Source organism: Myotis daubentonii, chromosome 5 (assembly GCF_963259705.1).
Source record: "Myotis daubentonii chromosome 5, mMyoDau2.1, whole genome shotgun sequence".
Lineage (NCBI taxonomy): Eukaryota > Metazoa > Chordata > Mammalia > Chiroptera > Vespertilionidae > Myotis > Myotis daubentonii.
In genome coordinates this window covers 52,408,155-52,423,309 of record NC_081844.1, presented here as the reverse complement: position 1 = coordinate 52,423,309, position 15,155 = coordinate 52,408,155, and positions in this window count along the sequence as shown.

The following is a 15,155-nucleotide window of genomic DNA, read 5'->3' as shown; positions in this document are numbered from 1 at the left end:
TGAATCTGCTCACCCACACAGAAACATTGTGCCCTCCTAGGCCTCTCCCTTGCCTTTCCTCCTCCTTCTCCCTCACACTCCCTCCCCCATGATCATTTGCTCACTCAGTTCTGCCTAATCTACCTGCAAATGATAACAATGGCTACTTTCTGGGTACTGGCTCCTTGGTAGGCACTTTGGTAGTTATTTAGCTCCCTATTACACTTAATCTTTTCCCTACCTCTTCTGTTTACAGATGGAGAAGGAGTGGTTCACAAAGCCTCCAGACAACTCATTGCACTCAGTCACCTTGCCCTTGTAAAAATTCTCTTTATACTCTCCTTTCTTCTCCACTCCTACTTCCACTGACCTATTTCGGAGCTTTCTTCTCCCATGTGGCATTCTACAGTACCTTCATTGTGGGTATCCTGTAGCCTTGCCTCCCTGGAATCCACACTCCACAAAGTTGCCAGGACAGTTGCTCTAACATGCACATGAGGAGGTTACTCCGCTGCTCAAGATTCATTGGGAGCTCCTCAGTAGCTACAGAATCAAACCTGAAGTCCTTTGTATGGCATCAAGGCCCTTTATAAGTTGGTTACTTCCTATCTGACCTACCTTATTTCTTATTACTTTCTACCCATCATCTTTATCCAAAATCTATTGTGCAGTGGATTTTTAACTACTTATTTCCTAAATAAGCCACATATTTTTAAGCCTCCAGAGTTACTATTTTCTGAAATGTCAAACTTCTACCATGCTCTGCTTAGTTCCAAGTTATCTCCTCTGGTAGGAGTTCTCAACCATGGCTTTATGTTAGAATATTCTAATATTCTTTTTAAGGCATTTAAGAAATGCCTGTGCCAAAAGACTGTGACTTAGTTGTCTAGGGCATTGTCTGATTTTGACATTTGTTTTGAACTCTCCAGGTGATGCTAGTGTGCTCAGATGCTTCTTTCTCTTACTTTCTTTTTTTTTTAATTAAAAAATTGGAATGTTGACATTATTGCAAGTGGCCTCCCTTCTTCCCCCCTTTGCCCACCTCCATCTACCCCTGTATCCTCCTCCCTTGGCCTTCCCTTTATATAATGTGAGCACCTGTAGCATAACACTGATCACCTTTTGTTGTAATTTATTTTCAAGTCTCATTTCCCATCGAGAGCATGAACTTCTAGAAGGATTGGGACCATATTATTTATCTTTCTATTCTCTGCACGTACATAACAAATGTTTGCTGAGTAGATGATTCTGTTGTAATTTTTGGTATATTTGTTGTGTCAAGTGCAGATAATGCCTATAAAACATATTTTTGCATCAAATGAATTTCTATATTTCATTCATTTGGCACCTGTTAATTTAGAAACAATTTAACTTACCATGTGAGATTCTAGAAATGATTATTAGTTTGAACAATGTTTGTTGTCAAAGTAATAGAAAAATAAATATTAAGAAAATGAAAATGATTAATTAAATGTGTGATTTGGGTCAAAATGGTGTTTAAAAATTATGTATACTTCTGTGGAGAAGTGCACATCAAGACTCATCAGTGTCCTCTAATACCTCCTCAATGTTCCCTAGAGCTTACCACTGTCATATTTATCCCTTGTTGAAGCTTATGCTTTGATGGTATTATACGGCCTACCCCAGAAACATATATTATTCATTCATTTATTCTCTTTTGCTTTCATTCAACACTTATGAGTTATGCTTTATTTTAGAGATTCTGAAATGAAGAGCTCATAGTCTACTCCTAATGTTTTCAGTTTGTAAACTGAAAACAATTTTTTGTCATTCTTGTATTGAGTGCAGTACCATTTTAGACTTTGTCATCTAAGACTTACATTTTAATCCAATTAATGACACACTAATATGCCATCTTCAGTGAGGATTGTGAACTCTTGATGTTTTAATATGCAAAATACACATTTCAAAGAGCAAAAATTTTGTTTTTATTTTCTGAGCTTACCAAGTTTTTGGAAGTAGTTAATTTTAGTGCAGATGCGTTGCCTCCCCCCCCCCCCTCCCCAAACTGACTCTTCTGTACCTCAGATAAGAAATGCATTCCTAGGAGAGCCTTGTTAAGTTTGAACCAAAAAAAATCTTAGCAATTAGAAAAAAATATCATATATACTATTACACAAAAGTCCTGCAGTTAGAAGTAATAATTTATCAATAATGAAATTTTGCAAGGGAACAGCAAAATAAAGCCACACAAATTATAAAGTAACTCTTTTGCTTTTCAGATATACCACAATACATGGGCATTAAGATGAGAATATTTAAGAAGGAGAATGATCAAAGAACAATGCTCTCATAGGCTTATATGTCAGTGATACTGATTATATATTTTAAAATATTATTAAAATTATGTCACCACAAGAAGTTAATGTTATCTTTTATTTATATAATGTTGAAAAGTAATAAAGGTAAAAAAAATCTTAGGCCAACTGGTTCTTAAAATTTATATTGACTCTAGTCATATTCTTTAGCATCTCCTCTTTTACCTCAGTCACTTAATTATATCTTGTTAAAATCATTTACTTTTGCTTGTTTCATTGCCGACCATAACAAAAGAATACATTCATAATTTAAAAAACCATCTCAACTCCCATCTCATATATGGTTCCCTAGTATTGATAAAGTTATCATTTCCTTCCCAAATCTCGTGCACCACCCAATTCATTCCTTATTCTAGAAACTATAATCCTATATAATAAAGAGCTAATATGCTAATTAGACCAAACAGCAGACCAATAGTCTGGACAACCTTCCAGACGAAGCCGGGGCTGCAAGGGCCAAGCCCCTTGCACAAATTTCGTGCATTGGGCCTCTAGTTTGTGATATAATTATTGGTTTGGGTTCATGTTTCTCCCATTGAACCAAACTATTTGAAGATGGTTATTGATCTTTACACCTACGTGTCTCTCTGACACATGAGTTGTGGTTTGAGGCCAGTTAAATGGAACATTTTCAAACCAGACTAACTCCAGACTGTTATATTCTCTCTCTCTTGCTGACACAGAGGTCAGAAAGTTATATCCAGGTTATCTTTAGTCTCATATATTTCAAATCTTATCATTATTGCATCCTGGATATAGCAGTGTGTATCCAGATGGGTCACATTTTTTAGGTATTTTATTTGGTCAAGCATTCTTATGGGCAACTTAGAATCCTAAACACCTCTGATCTCCCGGGTTTCTTACAGTCAAGAAGCCCACAGATGCAGGATTTCTCGCTCGCTCTCTGTCTCTCTCTCGATTTGTGCTATGACACCTTTGTGGCTTGGGTTTGGTCTTACTCTAATGTCAGTTTCTCCTTTCTTTTCTATTTCTCTTCTTATAGTTTATGGTAGATTTTTGCAAAATAACTACCACAATTACCTATTCTGCATCTATACCCTTTGCTAGTGCCTTCCTGCACTGACTCTGGACTTGCCCATATGACTGACTTACTGATGGAATGTTAGCAAACTTGAAGGAAATGTATGTTTAAAGCATTTGCACACTGGGTCTTTAGTGAATTTCAAATTATTGGGGTTTTTTTTAGTAACTACGTTTGGGGTGATTTTTTTCCCCTGCAAAAGCTACCTGATAGAAAAAGGGATACGAAGACTTGGGATGTTTCCATAACAACAAAACAAAACAAAACTAAACATGTGACAGTAGCTTTGGAACCATGCAGTGGGCAGAAGCTATAAGACATTTTGTGAAGTCTGGAAATTGGCAAGTTAACTGCTAGTGGAGGATGGAAAGATTGTAACATGTGTTATGTAATATTATGAGATAATTTGTGAAACTATTGCCTCCAGTAATATGGAAGATTAAAAAAATGGGGACTTTGGTAAGATAATTTTCAGGAAATCTGTTTAAAATACCATTTTCTTCTTTTAGTTGTTTATGACACTTTATAGGAAAAGAGAGAGGCACTAAAGAAAGTACTGATCAGTTTGCAAGAAGAACTTATATAGAATACAGAGGAGCCAAAACATGCTGGATTAACTATTGCTCACTTGCAGTCTCTCCAACCAGTAAAAGAGTCCCAAAATAAATTTAAACCTGAGGGTGCTTTTAAAATACAGGGTACTTCCAGCAAAACATGGGCTCCGAGTCAAGATCAAATCAAGAGTTTGGTTTGTAAAACCCTTTGTTAGGACTTAGGACAAATTGAAAGTGATGTCTAGTGGACTCTGTCAGCGAGACAAAAGGGCTTCAAAGACCAAATAGCATTGCCCGGTAGCAGCTTAACCTGCTGCCCCAAATAATCTGAAAATAACTGTGGGTATGACCTTTAGTAAGAAATGCTTAGAAAGCTCAATATTTTTGGAGGGAGTTGTAACTTAGACTAAAGAGCTGCTAACTTAGACTAAAAAACAAACAAACAAAAACCGAGTGCCTTCAAATGAAAAAGAGGCCTCTGGACCCCCAAATTACTAATGGAAGCAGATTTAGGAAGCTACTTAGTTATTATCCACTTGGGCCTTTTTTTGTTGTTGTTATGGAAAACGGAGGATGTCTTGGAGGAGCCAAAAGCCCAGAGGCCAGAGATAAGAATCAAGGGGAAGAGAGTGCTTGCAAAATGGCTGCTAAAATTCCTGTTTCATCATCTGTGCCTCTTGGTAGTATCTTCCCACACAGCCTTGGGGCTTGTCATGTGACTTACTTTAGTGCATAGGACATTTGCAAACTTCACTTAAGTAGAGGTTGAAAAGTGCTTACTCCTTGGGGCTTGTCCTTTTCCTGATCTTGGATTTCTGCTTCCTCAAGGGAGTCCTCGACCTGATCCAGGTTCTTGTCATGGAACAAGAAGGAATTCACGAGGGTGACAGAAAGGTTTAGCAAAGCACAGTAAATTTATTCAAGCAATAAGATGCATTGGAGAAGTTAAGAGCAGTTGACCTTGGAGGAGACTTGCTGTTGGGCTCTGGGTGGAAGTGGGCAGGTTGTGGACTCGAACCCAGTGTGGAGTATGCAGGAGGCAGCTAATCAATGATTCTCTCTCATTATTAATGTTTCTACCTCTCTCTCCCCCTCTCTGAAATCAATAAAAATATACTTTAAAAAGTATCAAAATGCAAGGTAAGCTTTCAGTATGCTTCTTTGTTGACAGATTAATAATTTTCCTTCATCTCTATCTTTCACAGCTCAAACTTTTTGAACTCATGTACTAATTCATGAAATATTTATTGACACCTAATATATGTCTAGCATGTTATGTGCTAGCATTCTAACAAGGAGAACAGGATTTAAAACAAACAGAAATATAAATACAAAAATAGATATTACCATGCAACAATGAGCATATATCATGAGTACACCAACCAGCACTAGGGAGCATATCTTACCCAGGATGGAGCACAAAGAAACTCTTCAGCAATGCTCAGTGTTGTCCTATGAAGTTGTAATTAAGGGGTAGAAAAGGCAGGAGGAGAAGCGGTCCTGGCAAAAGAAGCAACATCGAATGGATTCACAGTGACAGGAAACTACAAGGCGCATGGAGGGAGAAGGTATTTTGTAGAGGGGGAGGGAGTCAAGTACAACACTTGGCTACAGAGACGAGGCAAGGGCAGGCTATGGCCAGCTCTGCTCCTGACACCAAGGAGCTTGGGAATGCTCCAACGGGGGATTACTTGGAAGGTAGCAATAGAGATGAGCTATGATAAAATGCTTGTGTTGGACCAAACTGATCCAGAGCAGTAAAATATGGCCGTGGTCATATTTGGTCTTCCTTCCATCCAGATGTAAATGTTAGAATATATAGGAAGAGTGATATGAGCTTTGTTGCCTGTTCTGAATAAGAAACAAGGACTAAACTTTGTATGCATGCACATCACTTCAGCATTGTTTTCTTCCTTGGGTGAAGGGAAGGTAGTTTTGTTGATGAATTACCCTTGTCAACTGCTTAATACCATGGTATGCACCCAGTGACTTCTCAATTTATATTAGTTGATACTCATGAAGTTATGATCAGTAAATATATGTTTTAAATGCAACATGTTTTTCTGCTTACTCTGGGTGTTTAGACTGCATAGATTTTTAGAAGGTCAGTTGTGAGAGAAGTTCAGTTATTTCTCAATTTTATATTGCATTTAAAGGGAACATAATCCATGACTCTCTTAAAGGTTATTTCCGAAACTCACACTTGAGGGAATTTATTATGCCTTGTGTTTGTTTAAACGTGGTCTTCACTGTCTTTCACTTCGTGTTTATTTTTCTCCTGAAAATTTCAATCTTGAGTGCTGAGTTTAATAAATCAATTGTTTAATAAAACTGGGATATTGGATGACTAGTGGAAGGCCTCCATTGCTGCAGCCAGAGAAAGAGAGCACTTGCCTTCTCACATGTGACTAAGGACCACACGCCACACAAAGAGAATTGACTGCAAACCTTATCTCTATAAATGGGAATCCCTAGTCATGTGTAATGTTTTGGAATAGATACCCCTGCTAAACAGATCCTCATATGTCACTTTTCTTTTATTGGGAAATCCAAGTTCACATGTGTGGAATCACATTGTTTGATATGTTTATGCATGTTGGATAACAGAGTATAAAAGTTCCATATTTCAGGTAAAATGTCACCAACTTGGGCTCACTCTGATACTAACCAACTGTCCATGTATCAACGCCAATATCTGGAACCTAAGAGGGGAAAATATAGAGAAATTTTCATATAACCAGAGCTTTTTTAACTTTGAAAAGAACTTTTCATACATCAAAACTCTTTGAAGACAAGGTAGGCATATCAAATTGAAATGAGTTCCCTCTCACTAGGAGGATAATGGAGAGACATTACAGTTTCTCAGTGAGGATGATGTAGGGACAATTCAAATATCAGATGCATGGTGGAGTCAATCTCTTATCTTTCCCAAAATATATTCTTATGATAGTTAGGTTTTGAGCCATGTGGAGAATCAGAGAAGGTTTTAAGGAATAGAGAGAAAATGATTGTCAGGAATTATACAAAGGCAGTCTCTGGTACAAATAGTTGAAACAAAATTAAGTGTTTTCATATTCTCTTTTGTTATGAACCCAAATGTATTATTTGTATTCCCTTTGCTAAGTAATGTGAAAATCTTGCCAAATACATTCTGCGTAAAATGAATAACCTGAAACGCAGAAAGACTCTTTCGATTTATGCAGTCCAACTAGTAAAAACACAGCCAGGCCCTGGGACTGCAGCGCCTGATGGGGATAGAGCTCCAGGTGCTGTCTGTCCGTGCACAGTGGGATAAGAAGCTGGGACATCTAGGGCTTTCTGTTGCCTTCACATCCGTATCTATTAGCATGCTTTCAGGAACAAGCAGCAGAATCCACTGAACAATAAAGATACAGAGGTCTCCCCTATGGATGCCTGAAACCACAGACAGCCCTGAACTCTATTTATTGCTATGTTTTTTCCTATACACACATACCTATGATAAAGTTTAATTTATAATTGGGCACTTCCTATGTATTTATGATGTTGCACATCAAGAAGCCCGGAGTAAAGCAGTTCCAGGTGCAGTAGATCCAGTGGCTAATGCTGTCGGGTATCCAGGTTGAATCTCTGTGATTCCTTGTGGCTTTTCTCTCATAGCGGCAACCTGGCTGAGCAACACAAACAACCGTGTAAGCGGGCTGAAGCGCTGTATGGATATAGATATTGTTCTCACACCACGATATCTAAAAGCAAAGAAAACAGTGTACGTACCTGTCTTGTGTTACTTATCAAAACAGAAGAAAACTTTCCTAGGAGCCGCACAGCAGGGTTATGCTACAACGAACAACTCACTGGACCTTGCTTGCCCTGGCACCCTGGCTTGTTTCTTTCCAATGCAGTGTCATCCCCTTGGGCAGGAAGCCAGCTACTAGCTTTGTCCCCAAGCAGGGCACAGGCCACACTTCAGATAAGGCTAAGGAGGATAAGGGACAAAGAACAGACTCCCAGGGCTATAAGCTTCACGCCACCGAAAACACTGGGTAAAAATTTCCTCCCCAAGAGTAGAATCAGTGTCTACTCAGGATACAGCCATTTCTGCTATAACCTATTAACACACGCATTCCTAGAATCCACTGCACTGTGCAAAATCCTGCAATGAAAACTCGGGGCGTATGGGGAAAATGGGGCTAGGACGCAACACTCACAAACTTTGCCAGTGACATATGAAAAGTAGAGATAAGAACCTGCTAAAAATGGCGACACAGCCTTACACATAAGGGATCCGTACATGCTGCAGTAAAGTCAGCACTGCACTGGGAAGACGGCCCGAAGCGCTGGTATGAGTAGGCTTTGGAAGGGTTGCAAAAACTCCCAGTTGTGTGCAGGGAACAGCAATGCATAGACTTTAGAGTGAGTCATAGAAGAAAGCATCACTTAGAGGATCTGAAGGGAAACATCCACATCTCAGCAGAGCGGAGCGGGGAGCCCTCCCCTGCCACTTCCACTTCCTGCCTCACTACCTTTTCTCTCCCCAGCACTTGTAAGAAGAGCTGCACGCTAACATTGAGAGTGAAGGGCACATAACTGTACCATTGGGTAACACAGAGGCTATGGGCTCAGTGTCAGTGCTGGTGAGGACTGCTTGTGATGTTCTCAAATCCCCTTTGCAGAAACTTCGCTGCAGGGTTGATTTCAGGTAGCAAACAGGATCTGCAGCAGCCAGTCCTCCGTTTGCCAGTTCTTTCACTGTCGTGTAATCAGCTAACTTTGTATGTGGGTTTCAATGTCAAGTATGCATGTTCCTTTCATGTGTATTTAATCATGAAATTTAATTTTGCACACTGATTTTTAATGTTTCTTTTAAATAAAAGTGACTAATTTTGTTGTAAAAATAATGAGTTGTTTAAGGGAAAAATTATTACTAGTTAAGATCATGGCTGAGGGTGAGGGTACAAGGGAGACGTTTGGGATGCTAGTAAATATTGTATGTGTAGACAGAGGTGGCAGTTACAGGAGTGTGTTTAACTCTGTGATAATTCATTGCGCTGTATTCTTACAGTTTTGGAGGACACAGCTCAATGTGCTGTCTCTTTATGTATATTTTACTTCAATTAAAAAAATAAAAAGGAGAAGCTTTACCTCCAAAATTCTCCTTCTCTTACTTAAATGTACGTACACAAGTACAAATATATTTGTTTTCTCTTATATAGGAAGAAAGTAACTTTCATTGGGTGTATATTGAAGGCATGAGCTGGGTCTTATTTTCCTCTGGCTAAAGGTGTTTGGATTCCAAACACAAAATTTGAAAGAGACGAAAATCCTTACTTGTCAATCATCTCCTCCCCATAGTCCAACTGCAAACAATAATTTAGAGTCCTTGCTAGTGTGGCTCAGTTGGTCGAGCTTTGTCCCACGCACCAATAGGACACTGGTTCGATTCCCAGTCAGGGCACATGCCTCGGTCTCCAGCTTCATCCACAGTAGGGGGCATGCAGGAAGCAGCCGATCGATGTTTCTCTCATAGATGTTTCTCTCTCTTTCCTTTTTCTCTAAAATCATTAAAAGCATATTAAAAACAATAATTTGGAAGGGAAAAAAATCAGTGAATTAAATAGTATACTTTTCCCCATGGACAAATAGCAAATACAGAATGGAGAAATCACAACTTCAAAAACTTTGGTAAGCATAGAAAATGTAGACTTCATTAGCCTGTAGAAAAAATCAAGATTAAATAGTTAATTCAGATTTCAATAATTTATAATAACAGTGACACACGATTAGCTAATATTTTTGAACATTTACCATATGTCATGTACTGTGTAAATTATGTGTAGCTGCATAACAATATTAATGCAGACTTAGCAAGTTCAAAAAGCACACATGTATCGTCTCAGTTTCTGGGGATCAGAGTCTGGGCATGGTTTAATAAGGTTTTTGGCTTTAGGGTCTCCAAGAACTATAACCAAGGTATCAACCAGGGCTGTGGTGTCGTGTGAGGATTAACTGGGGAAGGCTCTGGTTTCAAGCTCGCTTGGCATTATTTAGTTCCCTGTATCCTGACAAATTGAGGGCCTCAGTTTCCTGCTGGCTGTTGGCCAGAGTTCTTTGCTCTGTGGGCCTTCCCAATATGGCCCCTTGCTTCCTCAAAGCCAGCAAGGAAGAGTTTCCTCTCAAGATGGACATGACAGTCTCATATAATATAATCATATACATATAATCACATCCTCTCATCACCCTTGCTGTACTCAATTGGCCAGAACCAAGTCAGAGGTCCTACTCACACTACAGAGGAGGGCATTGTATGAGGCTGTGAATGCCATGGTGGGCATTTACTCTTCACAATAGCTCTGTAATGTAAGTTCCATAAATGCCTCTATTATACAGAAGAGGAAATTCTGGTCCTAAGAAGGTTAAATACCTTGTCCCTTTATATGTGTTGGAGTTGTGATTCAAATAGAGGCACCTAGAAATTAAAGTTACTTGCCTTTATTGGGTTAAGGTTTAATATTCCATAATTAATAAAAAATTTTATAATAAAGTATATTACAAAAGTGGAAAATCTTTTTAACTACTTTAGAAAAGATATATTTTAATAGATTATTAATAGATTATTCTTATCTATTCACAAAAGTGGTATATGTTCTCTCGCAATTAAAAAAATAAAATTCAGCCTGAAATGATATTTTGTTAGATTATTTGTACTATATTAATGAAAAACACAGATTTCTAGTATTTGATTAACAAATTCATATTGGTTACAAGTGTGTATTTTAATGATACAGTTTCACATATAAAAGATATATTTAAACCAAGAGATTGAACTTAATATCATATTTTTAAAAGGAAAATGAGAGACAGAGAGATGACCTGATTTAAGAGTTTCAGTACTAATTAGCTGTAGGCTATGTTTAAAGGGGTGTGATAATACACACTGGAATCATAAGTGAATTTTCACCATGTTAGCCATTTGAGTTCTATGAAATAGAAATTAAATGACAGAAAGAGAGGCCTTAGTGGAATAAATTACACTTGTTGCAAAACACAGTTCACCAAGGTACAACACTCATCAGTGGACAATTAGCAGTATTTTGCTCAAATAACCATTAACAGAAAGTGCTGAACCATGTGTTAACACTACCTTTCATTGACAGAAAGTATCCATGGGGAACATATTGACAGGACACATGTAGGATTATCTCTTTAAATTAGAAAAAAAAATTTTATAAATAAATGGCATTACAAAAACAAAACAAAACCCAGCATTATGTTAAGCAGTGAGTAATAACTTGTCACTGAAAGTAAGTCTCAGATTGGTTAAATGATTTGCTCAGGTGTACAGAGCAAGTAAAAAACACAGCCGGGCTTTAAACCCTGGCGACTGGACCCAGGAAAGCCCTCATCAGCGCTTCTCAACCCTGGCGGTGCTCATCAGAGCCACTGCACGGCCTCAGCAAAATGTGACTGCTTTGGCCACAGGTGAGGCTAATTATATTGAAATCCCAGGGTCTGGAATTTAGGCTTTTATACAGATTTTTAAAGCACTCCAGGGGATTCTAATGTGCAGTGAGGGTCAAAGAGCCTGGTTTTATGCTACCTATTTTCTTACTCATGCCACGAAATTTTAGTACACTATCAGATTCTCTTAGCTATGTCTCCTTTTCTCCTGTCTTCTTATTTGTTTGTTTTTGAATTTCATAGCTAAAAGGATATAAATATTATGAATTTGCAGAACCATATTCATTCAGCTTAAGCCACAGACACAAATTGTCATGGCAACCAATCCAACGTAAACAAGAAGCAGAATGTGCTTTTTCCTTTTTTAAGCACTACTGTTTAGTTTTGATTAATTTGATTTTACACCCTTTGTGTTCTTTAAAGGACAGATTTCATTTCTCTCGGAGCCCAAATTCATGCCAGTCACATGGATATTTTTTTAACGACAGTGCTCATAGCCTATATAATAAAAGAGTAATATGAAAATTGTCCCCTCAACTGGGAGTTCTTCCAGGAGTTTGACCAGTGGGCAGGGCAGGCTGGGGGAAGGTAGGGAGGCCCTGGCCAGTGGAAGGTGCCCAGGGGAAGGGAGGGAGTGCAAGTTTTGTACACTGGGCCTCTAGTGTTTTAATAAATGTTTTAATGCTTCACAAAACAAGAACTTATTTAAACTGCCCAAATCTTTTGTGGATTAAGTACAGTTTAATCATTTGTTGAAATGTCAGCACAAGCTGCAATTTTAGGGCATCTTGAGGTTGTTTAGCTCATTTCTGAGAATTAGATAAAATGATTTTCCTGGCTTTTTGAGAAGAATTTCATGGTCTTATTCAAGAAAAATCTAGGTTTAAATCATGAAAATAGTAATAACTAACTGTCATTGGGGTTGAAGCAACTAAGAACAAAGTTTGCCTTAATTAGTTAACTTCAGATAAAAATTTTTTTTTAATTAAATCTTTATTGTTCAGATTATTACATTTGTTCCTCTTTTTTCCCCCCCCATAACTCCCCTCCTCCCAGTTCCCGCCCCACCCTCCGCCCTCACTCCCCACCCACTGTCCTCATCCATAGGTGCACGATTTTTGTCCAGTCTCTTCCCACATCTCCCACACCCCTTTCCCCCCCAAGAATAGTCAGTCCATTCCCTTTCTATGTCCCTGATTCTATTATAATCAACAGTTCATTCTGTTCATCATATTATTTATTCACTTGATTCTTAGATTCACTTGTTGATAGATGCATATTTGTTGTTCATAATTTGTATCTTTACCTTTTTCTTCCTCTTCCTCTTCTTAAAGGATACCTTTCAGCATTTCATATAATCCTGGTTTGGTGGTGATGAACTCCTTTAGCTTTTCCTTATCTGTGAAGCTCTTTATCTGACCTTCAATTCTGAATGATAGCTTTGCTGGATAAAGTAATCTTGGTTGTAGGTTCTTGGTATTCATCACTTTGAATATTTCTTGCCACTCCCTTCTGGCCTGCAAAGTTTCTGTTGAGAAGTCAGCTGACAGTCATATGGGTATTCCCTTGTAGGTAACTGAGTTTCTTTCTATTGCTGTTTTTAAGATTCTCTATCTTTTGCTCTTGGCATTTTAATTATGATGTGTCTTGGTGTGGTCCTCTTTGGATTCCTTTTGTTTGGGGTTCTCCGCGCTTCTTGGACCTGTAGGTCCATTTCTTTCACCAGGTGGGGGAAGTTTTCTGTCATTATTTCTTCAAATAGGTTTTCAATATCTTGCTCTCTCTCATCTTCTGGCACCCCTATAATTCTGATGTTGGTACGCTTGAAGCTGTCCCAGAGGCTCCTTACACTATCCTCGCATTTTTGGATTCTTTTTTCATTTTGCTTTTCCGGTTAGATGTTTTTTGCTTCCTCGCATTTCAAATCATTGACTTGATTCTTGCGCTCCTCTGGTCTGCTGTCGGGCGTCTGTATAATATTCGTTATTTCAGTCCGTGTATGCTTAATTTCTAGTTGGTTCCCCAATATAAGATCGAGGGTCTTATTAGTTTTCGTGTAGATCTCATTAAGTTTATCGGCAGCTTCTAAACAGTTCTTGAGAGACCTTAAAAGTGTGGTTCTGAACTCTACATCTTCCATTGACAATTTTGTCCTGTTTCTTTGTCTCCCCATTTTGTTATGCTTCCTTGGTGCACCCCCTAGTGGTCTTTGTTCGCAATCTTATAGTTAAATCTTGATTGTTGTAGCTAATTCCAGGGAGGGTTTGACCTCCAGGCCAAGTGGCTATGAGAATCAGCTGTGTCAGCAGTGAGAGAACTTCTGTCCTGTAGGGAGGTGCTAATCTAGCCTTTGCCTGAGGCTATCCGGCAAAGGCCTCTGTGCAGGGCTTGGGCGGGGCGGGTCGCACAGGATCAACAGGGTGGGCCGGAGAGAGCAGTTATGGCGGCTCTCAGTCCTGTCCCCAGGGGCTCTGCCTCTCTGAGTCCCAGCACCCGCTGCAAAGCTCGGAGAGAAAGCTGCACTCGCTCTGACCAAAGCCAGACAGTCCCGTTTCTCCTGTTTGAGTCTGAATTCCTAAAGACTCGCCCGGACCTGGAGCTCAGAGTCTGCGACTCCCTCCCGATTGAAAACAACAACCGCGCGCTCCGCCGCCAGCCCGCTCAGCGCACTCCGCACCTCAGAACTTGACCTCAGCACCGCCCCTCCTCTGAGTGTCCGTGTGCATTTCTCTTTCCTCCTAGTTGTAGGATTTCCACTCAGCCTGTGGTTCTGGGTGATGTCCCTTCCGTTTTTTGGTTTCACTTTTGAAGTAGTTGTTCAAAGCAGCAAACTCCGGCGTTAACCTATGCCGCCATCTTGGTTCTCTGGGGAATCCAGATAAAAATTAACTAACATATATTACCAGGTACTGTGCTAGGTTCTTTTACTTATTATCTCATTTATTTCTCACAAATTTTATTCCTATTTTTCAAAGGTTATTGTTTCTATTTTGTGGAATCATATGCTCTCCTAGCTGGTGCATGACAGATATATCTGGACAGGGATATTTGGAATAGCATAGGCTATACTTAAATATATATATATATTCTATCTAATAAAGAGGGAATATGCTAATTGATCCTCATGCTGTCACAAAGATGACGGTGCCCACAGCCTATGAGGGAATAAGCTCATTGACTGCCCTGCTCTCAAAGATAGTGGCGCTCACAGCCACAAGATGGCTGGCAGGGGAGGGCAGTTGTGAGCGATCAGGCCAGCAGGGGAGGCCAGTTAAGGGCAACCAGGCCAGCAGGGGAGGGTAGTTGTGGGGGGCCAGGCCTGTAGGGGAGGGCAGTTAGGGGTGACCAGGCTGGCAGGGAAGGGCAATTAGGGGTGACCAGGCTGGCAGGGAAGGGCAATTAGGGGCAACCAGGCTGTCAGGGGAGGGCAATTGGGGGCAACCAGGCTGTCAGGGGAGGGCAGTTGGGGGCAACCAGGCTGGCAGGGGAGTAGTTAGGTGTTGATCGGGCTGGCAGGGGATTGATTAGGGAGTGATCAAGCTGGCAGGCAGAAGCAGTTAGGGCAATCAGGCAGGCAGGCAAGCGGTTGGGAGCCAGCAGTCCCGGATTGTGAGAAGGATGTCCGACCGAGCCTAAACCGGCAGTTGGACATCCCCTGAGGGGCCCCAGATTGGAGAGGGTGCAGGCTGAGCTGAGGGACACCCCCCCCAGTGCACAAATTTTGTGCACCAGGTCTCTAATATATATATTCAAGTGAAAAATGATTCTGAGAACAAGAGCAAGAAGTCTGGAAAAGTCTGTTTG